The sequence below is a fragment of the Castor canadensis genome, chromosome 8, assembly GCF_047511655.1.
Source record: "Castor canadensis chromosome 8, mCasCan1.hap1v2, whole genome shotgun sequence".
In the NCBI taxonomy this organism is placed as follows: domain Eukaryota; kingdom Metazoa; phylum Chordata; class Mammalia; order Rodentia; family Castoridae; genus Castor; species Castor canadensis.
This window is the reverse complement of record NC_133393.1, coordinates 14,914,938-14,927,494: the sequence shown is the minus strand read 5'-3', so window position 1 is coordinate 14,927,494 and position 12,557 is coordinate 14,914,938. Positions and strand designations below refer to the sequence as shown.

At 38.2% G+C, this 12,557-nt stretch overlaps 1 protein-coding gene and 1 pseudogene across 13 annotated transcripts in view; one reads left to right on the top strand and one right to left on the bottom strand.

The window, feature by feature from the left end:
- Usp49 (ubiquitin specific peptidase 49) overlaps positions 1-12,557 on the bottom strand; it is a 74,939-nt gene that overhangs the window by 32,997 nt on the left and 29,385 nt on the right. For 12 of the 13 annotated variants that reach the window (XM_074082193.1, XM_020157275.2, XM_074082194.1 and 9 more), the window contains one exon: positions 10,505-10,574. The gene's annotated coding sequence lies outside the window, so the exon portion shown is untranslated. Of the gene's footprint in view, positions 1-10,504; positions 10,575-12,557 lie in introns of those variants that run through there. The other variant, XM_074082186.1, reaches the window with a different exon arrangement.
- Positions 6,351-6,449, top strand: LOC141426027 (U6 spliceosomal RNA; annotated as a pseudogene).

The following is a 12,557-nucleotide window of genomic DNA, read 5'->3' as shown; positions in this document are numbered from 1 at the left end:
TCCCTAGTGTCTGGAACAGCACCTAGCAGAAAACGGGCTCAGTGATTATTTTCTAAAAGCATGAACAAAACCACCTCCATCCCTATTGCTTCTAATCTGATCTAGTTTACCATCAGCCGTATCACTAGCCTACATGACTATAACTGCCTTTTAACAGGTCTTCTGCATTCAGCCTAAAGCCCAAATGGGTCACTCTTGCTACCTATGGGTAAAGTCCAAACTCCTCAACATGGTTCATCAAGACTTTGGCGGTCCTATCCTGCACACCCCTCTAGCCCAGGCCTCCCCTTACATGATGACTATGCCCCAGCAGTTCTCAATTATTTTCAGCTCCCCAAAGAAACTGCTCTTATCTCTGAGTATTCCCACACAGCTGCTTCCTTATCCAGAACATTTTCATCATCTCCTTCTTACCCTGATTCTTATTTATACTTCACATCTTAGTACAGTGCACCACCCCCATCTATGGTTTCGTTTTCCAAAGTATCAGTTACCTGTATGAGTATATCATGGCTTGATGATCGTCAGAAGGTCGCACTGTATCACAATGTCTACATCATTCTCCTCATTTTATCTCATCACATAGGCACCGAGTAATCTCACATCATCACAAGAAAGGTGAGTATAGGACTGGTGGAGTGGCTCAAGTGTTAGAGTGCCTGCCTAGCATGCATGAGGTCCTGAGTTCAAACCCTAGTGCCACCAAAAAAAGGGTGAGTATAGTACAATGAGATATTTTGAGACAGAGAGACCACATTCACATAATTTTTATTATAATATAGCTATAATTGTCTAATTTTATCATTAGTTATTATTATTCAGCTCTTATTGGGCTTTTTTTTTTGTGAAACCGGAGTTTGAACTCAGGGCCTTGTGCTTACTAGGCAAGCACTCTATCACTTGAGCCTCGCCCCCCAGTCTTACTGTGCCTAATTTATAAATTGAACTTCATCACAATTGTGAATAAATATGAAAAGCATAGTAACAGGAAAAACAGTACACTCAGCTCTCTATATGCATGGTTTCTGCATCTACAGGTTCACTAACTGTGGACCAAAAACATTTGAGAAAAACTGCATCTGTACTGAACATGTACACTCTTCTCTTTGTCACAAAGCAAAAAAAATTACACTAAATATTTACAGAGCATTTACATCTTATAAGGCCTTAAAAATAATCCAGAGATGATTTAAAGTATATGGGCATGCAAAAACTCTGTGCAAATACCACATTTTCCTATATAAGAGACTTGAGCATCTACAGACTTTGGCTGTGGGGGGTGTAGGGAGGATTAACATAAATGGTTTGATACTTTCTGCAGTTTCAGGCATTCATGGGGGTTGGGGGAGGATTCTTGGAAAACCCCCTCTTCAGAAAAGTATGGAATGCTGTGTAGCCTCTGGCCATCTTTCCCCTACTGGGTTAGTAATTCTATGTGTTCTCAGCAGCATGTGTACTTTCCCTTACTCCTCGTCTACCATGTTGTACTATAATTGCCTATTTGTATCCCAACTATAATGAGCCTGAGGCAAACAGTGTCATGCACATAGCAGGTACTTGTTAAGATTTGTTGAACAAAAGACTGAATCAAATAAACATAACTTGCTATTTCAATCTCTTCTCTGACAAATTACTGTTACATCTAAGATTCCTTTTACATATCCTCAGAAGAGGAAAAAATGGCCTCACAAAAACTGAAAAAGCAGGGAGGAGAATCAGAAAGAAGTTAGATAAATAGTACCAAAATAAAGTTAGAAGGTTCTGGCATTCAGCATAGTAGGGTAACTATAGCCTACGAAAACCTAGGATATATTTCAAAATAACTAGAAGAGTTAGAAGGTTCTCAACACATAGAAATGATCAACGTTTGACGAGATGGAAATGTTAATCAATACACATTGTATACATGTTCATGTTGTACCCTATAAATATGTACAAATATAATGTGTCAATAAAAAGAAAAAAAATCAAGAAAACAAAAGTAGCCAGGTGCCTATAATCCTAGCTACTTAGGAGGCAGAGATCAGGAGGACTGCAGATCAAAGCCAGCCAGGCAAATAGTTCGAAAGACCCTATCTTGAAAAAACCCTTCACAAAATAGGGCTGGTGGAGTGGCTCAAGTGTAGGTTCTGAGTTCAAACCCTAGTATCAAAGAAAAGAAACAAAAAAAAAAAAAAGAAAGCAAAACAAAAGTAATTTGTATATTGAGGTTTAAAACCAAGTCTTTCTGATCAAACAGAGAACTTTAAACCAAAATGAAAGAATAAATTAGAATACCAATGAAAACAGTTGCAGACAATATAAAAACAAAGTATTTAAAATAATTTGTACCTAAATGTTGTACACACTAGAATGCTTAATACACTGACCACAGCCACCAGCTAATAGTTCTACTTATGGAAGACTCATTAATCAGTGGACCTAGCCATGACCATCAGTATTACACACACACACACACACACACACACACACACACACAGAGAGAGAGAGAGAGAGAGAGAGAGAGAGAGAAACACTAGATATTCATACATTATGTACCTCCTGACAGAAATATACTGGAAATATACACCAACACTTACTAATTATCTCTTTAAAAAAAAAGAAGAAGAACCTAAAGCAGGTGCTGGTGGCTCAAGCCTATAATCCTAGCTACTAAGAAGGCTGAGATCAGGAGGATCGTGTTTCAAGGCCAGCCTGGGCAAATAGCTCATGAGACTCCATCTTCAAAATAATCACAGATACTACATTTAACTACCAATTTAAAGATGATACAGTAAAGGATATCATGAAAGTTAACTGACACTACTGGGATATAGTCACCAATATTCCAACTGAAGGAAACTCTTCCAGGACAAATGACTTGGGTTCTTTAATAGTTTCCAAGAAAGGATGCAGTGGCTCACACCTATAATCCCAGCTACTCAGGAGGCAGAGATCAGGAGGATTATAATTTGAGGCCAGCCCAGGCAAAAAGTTAGGGAGACCCCCATCTCAACTAATAAGCTGGGTGTGGTGGTGCATGCCTATCATTTCAGTCAAGTGGGAGGTATAAATAGGAGGATATTGACCCAGGTTGGTCTGGGCAAAAAACATGAGACCCTATTAGAAAAATACCTAAAAGCAAAAAGAGCTGGAAGTGTGACTCAGGTGGTAGAGCACCTGTCTAGCAAGGAGGATGCCCTGAGTTCAAACCCCAGTACTAGCCCTAGTTCAAACGTCACTCCCAACAAAAAAAAATAATTCCAAACCCCAGTATTGCCAAGAAGGAAAAATAAAAATTGTTTCCAGGAAGAAACAGTAATCAAATAATTGCACCATTTGAACTTTATTTGAATCCTGATTTAAACCATCAAATTACATTTAAAAATTAGATAACTGGGGGAAATTTGGACACTGACTACTAGAAATTCAATGATATTAAGGAATTAGTATCAGTTCTTACATATGTGATGTTGATTGCAATTAGGTTTCTTTAAAAGAATTCATCTTCCAGAGACATATAACAAAATGCCTTTAAATTAAATAATATAATGTCTACTTTGTCTGTTTGCTTCCAAATAATCCAGGAGTAGGGTAAGGAAGGGGGAGAGAATATAAAGTTTGAAATTTTCCATAATAAAATGCCTTTTTAAAAATTATGGAAAACAGGGTTCCATTATACACAAAAGACAGCTGGAATCCTTATTGTTTCCTATTAATCTTATACACTTAAAAAAAAACCCAAAAACCTGAAGCCAGGTTTGGTGGCTCATACTTGCAATCCTAGCTACTGTGGAGGAAAAGATCTAGAGGATCACAGGTCAAGGCCAGCCCAGGCAAAAGTTCCAAAGACCCCCCTCTCAACCAATAAAAGCTGGACATGGTGGTGTGCACCTAATCCCAGCTACAGTGGGAAGCATAAATAGGAGGATCAGTCTATTCAAAAATCACTAAAGCAGAAAGGGTTGGGGGCGAGGAATGAGTGATAGAGTGTCTGTCTGGCAAGGACAAGGTCCTGAGTTCAAACCCCAGTACTGCCAAAACACACACACACACACACACACACACACACACACACACAACAATTGAGCATTCTGCACCTTACTTTTTTAAACTTAATATATCTTAGACACTGTTCCACATATCTGGTTTTACCACACTCTAAAAACTGTAGCATGAGCTAGGTACAGTGGTGTAGACCTGAAATCCCAGCTACTTGAGCTACTTGAATGGCTTAGGCAAGAGAATTGCTTGTCTCCAGGAGTTTGAGGCCAACCTGGGGAACAGAGTGAGACCCTGTCTCAAAAAGCAATAAAATAAAAATAAAACACTAGCATATTCTGTGAGAAGTATTTCATAATTCATTTAACTAGCCTCCTAAGAGAGAATTACGCAGTTTCCAGTGTTTCATTATCACAATACACTATGGATTTGGTTGGACACATATCTTGGCATGCTTATGTAAGTATGTCTGTGATATAATTTATATAAGATGAGTTGTTTTGTCAAGGAATATACACACTTAAAACTTTGGTCAGATATTATTAACCTGCCTTCTAAAAAGGTTACACTAGCTTATACTCTCTTCCCTCCCATCATGTACTCCATCAGCAGTATTTGACAGTGCATGTTTCCCTAACAGTAGGGATTCACATGTCTTTAAAATGTTTCAAGCTGGGTGCTGGTGGCTCACACCTACCTGTAATCCTAGCAATTTGGGAGGCTGAGATGTGGAGGCTACGGATCGAGGCCAGCCTGGGCAAATAGTTCACAGGACCGCATCTCCAAAATAACAAGAGCAAGCAAAATGGGCAGTAGAGTGCCTGCTTTGCAAGCTTGAAGCCCTGAGTTCAAACCCCAGTCCCAATTTTAAAAAAAAAGTTTCAACATGAAAAATTTGAAAAATTATACACACACATATTTTGTTCACTTATATGACTTTAATTATGGTAAATATTGATCTTTTTTTTCTTTTCATGTGAACTGTCAATTCATGTCTTTCCTACTGGGTTCTTGGTCTTATAAAGTTGATTTATAAAACACTTTGTAAGTCAGGCACGGTGGCTCATACCTACAATCCTAGTCACTTGGGAAGTGGATTCAAGAAGATCATGGTTTGTGCTAAGATTCCACCTCACCCCTGTTAGAATAGCCATCATCAGCAACACCACCAACAACAGGTGTTGGCGAGGATGCGGGGAAAAAGGAACCCTCTTACACTGTTGGTGGGAATGTAGACTAGTACAACCACTCTGGAAAAAAATTTGGAGGCTACTTAAAAAGCTGGACATCGATCTACCATTTGATCCAGCAATACCACTCTTGGGGATATACCCAAAAGACTGTTACTCCAGAGGCACCTGCACATCCATGTTTATTGCGGCACTATTCACAATAGCCAAGTTATGGAAACAGCCAAGATGCCCCAGCACTGATGAATGGATTAAGAAAATGTGGTATCTATACACAATGGAATTTGATGCAGCCATGAAGAAGAACGAAATGTTATCATTCACTGGTAAATGGATGGAATTGGAGAACATCATTCTGAGTGAGGTTAGCCTGGCTCAAAAGACCAAAAATCGTATGTTCTCCCTCATATGTGGACATTAGATCAAGGGCAAACACAACAAGGGGATTGGACTATGAGCACATGATAAAAGCGAGAGCACACAAGGGAGGGGTGAGGATAGGTAAGACACCTAAAAAACTAGCTAGCATTTGTTGCCCTTAACGCAGAGAAACTAAAGCAGATACCTTAAAGCAACTGAGGCCAATAGGAAAAGGGGAACAGGTACTAGAGAAAAGGTGAGATCAAAAAGAATTAACCTAGAAGGTAACACTCATGCACAGGAAATCAATGTGAGTCAATGCCCTGTATAGCTATCCTTATCTCAACCAGCAAAAACCCTTGTTCCTTCCTATTATTGCTTATACTCTCTCTACAACAAAATTAGAAATAAGGGCAAAATAGTTTCTGCTGGGTATTGGGCGCAGGGAGAGGGAGGGGGCGGAGTGGGTGGTAAGGGAGGGGGTGGGGGCAGGGGGGAGAAATGAACCAAGCCTTGTATGCACATATGAATAATAAAAGAAAAATGAAAAAAAAAAAAAAAGAAGATCATGGTTTGAGGTCTGTCCATGCAAAAGTCTGTGACACCCCATTTTAACCAATAAAAGCTGGGTGTGGTGGTGTGTGCCTGTCATCCCAGCTAAGTGGGAGGCTTAAAGAGGACAATCACATTCCAGGTCTGACAGAGTGTGAATAGGACACCCTATTTAAAAAACATCCAAAGCCTGAGTTCAAACCCTAGTACTACCAAAAAACACTTGTCTTTTGAAATCAGACTACTTTCTTTTGCAAGGATAAAAAGATGATGCTCACTTATCCTAAAATTGGAACAACACAGAGAAGATTAGCATGGCCCCTGCACAAGGATGACATGCAAATTCATGAAGCATTCCATATTTAAAAAAAAAGGAAAAAATAATGGACCTCAAATGACAGATTTAAAAATAAGATTACATATTATCTATCAGGAAACAATGTGACTTAATGAACTCAACTTACAGGATATTCAGATAAATGTCAAAAAAAAAGACATAGAAGACATGTCATATGCTCATATTTTCAAGCAAGCATGAAATTCATACATAATGTTTAAATTTACTAATATTGCTGGAGGTGAGGTTCAAGTGGTACAGCACCTACCTACCTACCAAGCACAAAGCCCTGAGTTCAAACCCCAGTATCACGACCAAAAAAAAAAAGAAAAGAAATCCCTAATTTCCCCTTAATTCAGCACTTCTTCCCACCTTTCCCCAATCCTGGTTATTCCACTCCTGACTTAAAAGCCTGTCATTCTCTTTAGCTTCTTATTTATATCATAAGTTCATTACCAAGGGCTACTAATTTGCTTTTGCAAAATAGAAGTGTCAAAGCTAGGCATGGTGGCAAACACCTGTAATCCCAACACTCAGGAGGACCCTGTTTCAAAACTAAAATGAGGAATGTCATACCCTGGTATAGATTCTTTGCTACATTAGCTCTTATCTAAGAGAATGGATTTAAATGCCCTCTACCTTCTTGAACCCACTCTCTGCCCCCCATCTTCACTGCAATCCCTGATTCCTACCACTGCATGTCTGCTTAAACTGCTAGCTGATCTTGATGCCTATCTTTCTGTATCTACTACGAGTCTTAAATATTGTTTTAGAAACCCCTCTCAAATCTGGCATCACTTTCCACTGAGTTTAAACTTGTTACTAAGTTTTCTAAATTTGTTTCCATATTCATTAAAATTGAATATAATTATCTTACAGATTGATGTAATGATTGATAGTTTATGATAGTATCAAAACTTAGGTGACTAACACTAATGGGAATGAATTTTCTAATCCTCAATAAAATCTGAAGGGATTTTTTGTTTTTGTTTTTTTTTTTTGGACTGGGTCTTACTATGTTGCCCACGCTGGTCTCAAACTCCTGGGTTTAACTCCCACCTCAATCTCTCAGTAGCTGGAACTACAGGACTTGCTACCAAGCCCAGCTTGAAGGGATTTTAAATTAAAGGAAAAAACCCAAATCTCTAACACAATCCCTGGTATGTTGTAAGCACTCAATAATATATGCTAAACCTTGGCCTCCCCAGTAAAACAAGGCAGAATAAATACACATGCACCTCCTTTCCTTCTTGAAACCCTAGTAAAATCACAATAAAGGAGTAAAAAGGGGCATAAATTCACAAGAACAGAAAGGAGAAGATGAAGCAACAGCAGATGAGGGGTTTCATGAAAATTTTGGAAGCCAGAAAATGAAGGAATGGAAACTACAAGAGACAAAAGCACAGTAAAACTTAAATGCTACCTACACCATGGTAAAATAAACAAGAAAAAAGCTGGCTAGAACTTCAGAGCACAGAAAGGCTTAGGACCTGGAGGCTCCACATACCTCTGAAGGTGGGGGTAAGGTGTGTAACAACAACAACAAAAAAGTTTGGTTTGATGCCTTCAAGTTCCTCCTTCCCTCAGCAGGCAAATGATGGCCTTTCTCAACAGGCCAAAGCCTGGGACTGTATCCTAACCCGGGACATTCTGGTCTTTGGCACACCAGGCCCAGCTGAGAATGGGGCACCTGGCAGAGAGCAATGCTGAATGGAAAACAGCCATAGATGGTTTTGATGAAAAAGCTCCTTTCATACCTTCAATGAAAGGAAGACTAAAATGTCCAAATTAGAAAGTTTCTATTAAAGTGTATCTTAAGATTAAAATAATCTTAGAGAAAACTTTTAGTCATTCACATTTTGAGTATCAGTTTATTTTTCCACTAATATTCTAATGGCATTCCCAACTGTCTGCACTTAGAAATGGCTGAAGTTAGTGAGTGACAAGATAGACATGAAGCCTGTGAGCAGGATTCTGACGGCTGTATTAACCTTCAAGTCATTATTAAATGACTCAGTCTAATGAGCCAAGTAATTCTCTTTCTAATAAAAGTCTCTTTAAAGAAATTACAGGGTCTTGGGAGCAACTCACCAGGCAAGGAAAATCTCACACATATAAAAACATTTTTTTGCAAATATTAAATAAAATAAAAACAATTAGAATAAAAGCAAAAGCAATAAATTTAAAATCAGTTGGTAGTTTTTATTAAAGTTAAATTTCTTGACAAAACTTCCGCTAACTTTGAAAACAAAAAAAGATAAAATCAACTGTAACATGAGTGCTGAATAGACCTATCTTTATTGGGGTCCAGGTAAGATATGAAAAATCTTAAATTATTTGATACCATTTTTAAAAATAATTTAAAAACCACAAAATATCAAGCCATTCTGTCATGGTCAGTTTCACATTCTGTCCTAGTCAGTTGGAAAACTCATTGCACACACTAGAGTGGAGGAGGGTGGGAAAAGCAAATAACATTTCAGTATTGTTATGAAAATCATTCTGACCTCATCAGCCCCTGAGAGATCCCAGTGGTCCCTGGTCTGCCCTGTAAGACACTACTTTAAATGACATTCATGCTAAGAGCCATAACTTTGATCAGCATTCAGAAGTGATTCCCAAACAATGGAAGGGGGTAAAAAAAAAAAAAGATGGGAGAAAAAGAGTCAGAAAACATCACTCCCTTCATGTAGCCACACTTGAAGGCCAAGACATTTTATCAGCATAGTTGTTACATTAAATATCAATCACTCTTTATCCTTTAACATTAATTTCAACAGGAAGAGCATTGCTATTTAAAGAAAAGAAAAATCAGTACTTCTCTCTGACAAGATGGACCCCAGAACAAAAACCACGCACTGTAACTCCTGCCAGTTCATGTATAAATGTCAAATGTTACTGTACATTTACTTTTTAGACCATCACTTTTAAGTGACATCCTAATTATAAGACCCATAAGTCACCTTTCTCCTGGATTTTCTTCTCTTGCACAACTTTCTGCTGTCATTCAAATATTATTTAACAGGACAAAAGGGCAGTTTCCCATTACCAATCAGTTCCAACTACTGCCTGTTCAATCTTCCAGTCTGCATGTTTCTATGCATAGCAGCTAAATGGTAATCTACAAATCAGCACGCTCTACTCGCTTCTAAATAGGTGTTGTTCTTTAGCTAGTTCAGGTGATTTCTATCCATTACAAGCAATTTGTAATGAAGCAAAATACCTTTATTCAAGTATGGTCAAGAGAAAGAATTATTCATAACTAATCCTCTCACATCATCATTTTTCCCTGTACTTAAAAAGACGCAAGTCAGGTGAGGTGGCTCATGCCTGTAATCCTAGCTACTCATGAAGCAGAGATTAGGAGAATCTCAGTTCAAGGCCAGCCTGAGCAAAAAGTTTGTGAGATGCCCTCCCAACCAATAAAAGCTGTTTTTAATCACTAGACAAAAAAGAAGGTTGAACAAATACATATCATACACTAACAGACTCTGGGAGGGGACCAACCTTCAGGTAGAGTCTTGGTTATCTTTAACATTTGAATTTTTGACAATAAGAATGTATGGATTTCTGAAATTAAAAACTTTTTATATTTCATAACTTTAGTCACACTTTTTATTGGGCTTTCAATGGAATTCTATTTGATTACCACCTGACACACTGCACCAACTCAAATAAACAAGACCCCTATGGTGAGCCTAATATCACAGCAGCTGGCAGTATTTAGAGAAAAAGAAGGGGTGAATAATTACTCTTGACAGGTCATGGCAGACACCATGACTATCCTACCACCAATAAACTTCAAGACCTATCCCAGACTTGTTTTAATATGTTTGCTGGTCTCCAGGTCCCATTTATCTTCAACTATAGCTGTGTCTGCCTCAGAGCTTAACTTAAGTGATGGTATTGAAAATTTTACAACATTAAGATGGAATCAGGTAGTAAAAGTTCAGAAAAGTGAAAAGACCACACATATCGTGACGATTACTTTCCCATAATAGGACTGTAATATTATGGATTGGCCACACATGATACTGTTATGAAGTTTTCATTAATAATGCTTTATTACAGTTTTATTTCTTACCCATTAAGTTTTTTCCATCTTCTTCCATAATATTCCACAATTGTTGCTCAGGTTTCCTCTTCTCTATTACCTATGAGGGAAAACAACCTGTAAGCCAAGGCTAATAATGGCAAGAAAAAAGCAATTACATTCATAAATTCAGAAAAGTATCACAATTCAGTGACCTTCCCTATAAGTCCTCAAGACTGATATAAAAGAATGGAAAAAACAAAACAAAACAAAACCCAAAAACCCATGACCCTTTTGGGTTCTTTTATTAGCTAAGAACAATCACAGATTAAGTCACTTATGGGGGTACCCGAGCCATAAGTGCAAAGTATTAAAGGTTTACTCCCTGAAAAAATACACTTCTACATTTGTTTTAGGTTTTATTTTATGTTTTTGTTTTGTTTGTTTTTGGTGGTACTGAGATTTTTTTCTTTCTTTTAATATAAAGTTATTTTATTCTAGTTGTTCATTTAATGTTTCTGGAACAGCCTGCCTGGAGCTTCCTAGTCTGCCATCTTGATGATGTCACTGCTACCCTTGCTCTTTTATTTTTTTATTTGGTGGTGCTGGGCTTTGAACTCAGGGCCTCAGGCTTGCTAGGCAGGTGCTCTACCACTTGAGTCATCCCTCAGCTGTTTTAGGTTTTATAGATCACCTGTTGTCTTTGCATATAACCTAAAACTGTCAGGAAGAAAAATTGTGGTAACAAAAAGTCAAGAAATCAAAAGCTAAAATGACTTCTGTGTAAGTGAAGTACTTAATAATCCTAGAGGGCACATGGAGATCCTTTCATGCTAAGTGGGTTCTTTAAAAGCAGTATATATCCTACAAGCAAGGGTGTTCTGTAATCAAAAATATCTAGAGTTTATGACTTGGCTGCATTACACATGAATCAGTTTTAGATTTCTGACACTTTATTCAGGATTCGATAAAGTTTAAGGTTGGTAAGCTTGGCTGCCACATACGGGATACCAAATTCTGTTTTGTCACCCTCACAGCCAACACAAGAATTCCTCTTAGAAGAAACTTTCTTTGTGAAAAAATGTTCTCTCCATATGGGCCCGCCACCTCTCATGTCCAGTCCCCCTGGTGTGGGTGGTTCCTGCAGAAGGGCTGTCAAGAAAGGGAAATTGCTTGGTATTAGACAAGGGGAAGAGTTTGTTGTTTTATCTCTGAAAGGTAACGGAGAGAAGAATGAGGAGAGGGAGAAAAGAAGAGTTAGCATAATGGAGCAAAGCTGGGATTAGGTGGGGGTGAAGCTGTCAGGTCAAGGGAGAGCTGAAAACATTTTAAGAATGGGGATGCCTTGCTAGGAAAGTTGCCTGCATTAATGCAAAGCAGGGCTCACCCCACCTCTGCTTTGCCCCCTTTCTTCAGTTAGGTATGCAAAACCCACAAATGCCCTGTGGAATAGGGATTTTCTGAAAATCAGAGATGTAGCCAGCTTTCACTTCTGGGTGCAAATCAGTGGCACAAGGAAGCAGAAGAGGTTGCAAGACTATGAAACTCAGGAAACACACAATTTTTTGTAGGGAGCGTTTATATTTTTCACACATTTAGGTTGAGGGTTTAAAGCAAACTGCTCTAGGAAAACTAAGCTGACGCTGTATGGACAGGGTCTCATCCACGCAGTGCCGCTCTTCCCTATCCAGATGACCCACCTTTCAATGTAAGAACAGGAAAAGATTAACTTAGTTATGATTTATTTTCATAAATTTTGGATGATCCCCAAAAGCTAACTACAAGAATAGCTTCTATACTAAATAGCACAAAGGACATGTAACCACATGGAGTTTATGATTAATGCCCTCTGAAATAGTTATTAATTTGAAAAATGACTTCCATAATTATGATGATGAACTTGAAAGTTGGGAAATTATAGTAAATTAAACTATTACAAAGACTTCACACATTCAAATGTTTGCCATGTAGGTCCCACTTATACCATCTCAACAACTGTAATATACTTTTGAATGGGAGAAGGATGGAATTTCAGATAAATAAAACAAATCACTACAGTAGTAACAAACTAAAAGATGTAGACCACATCCTTTTAAATGCTCAT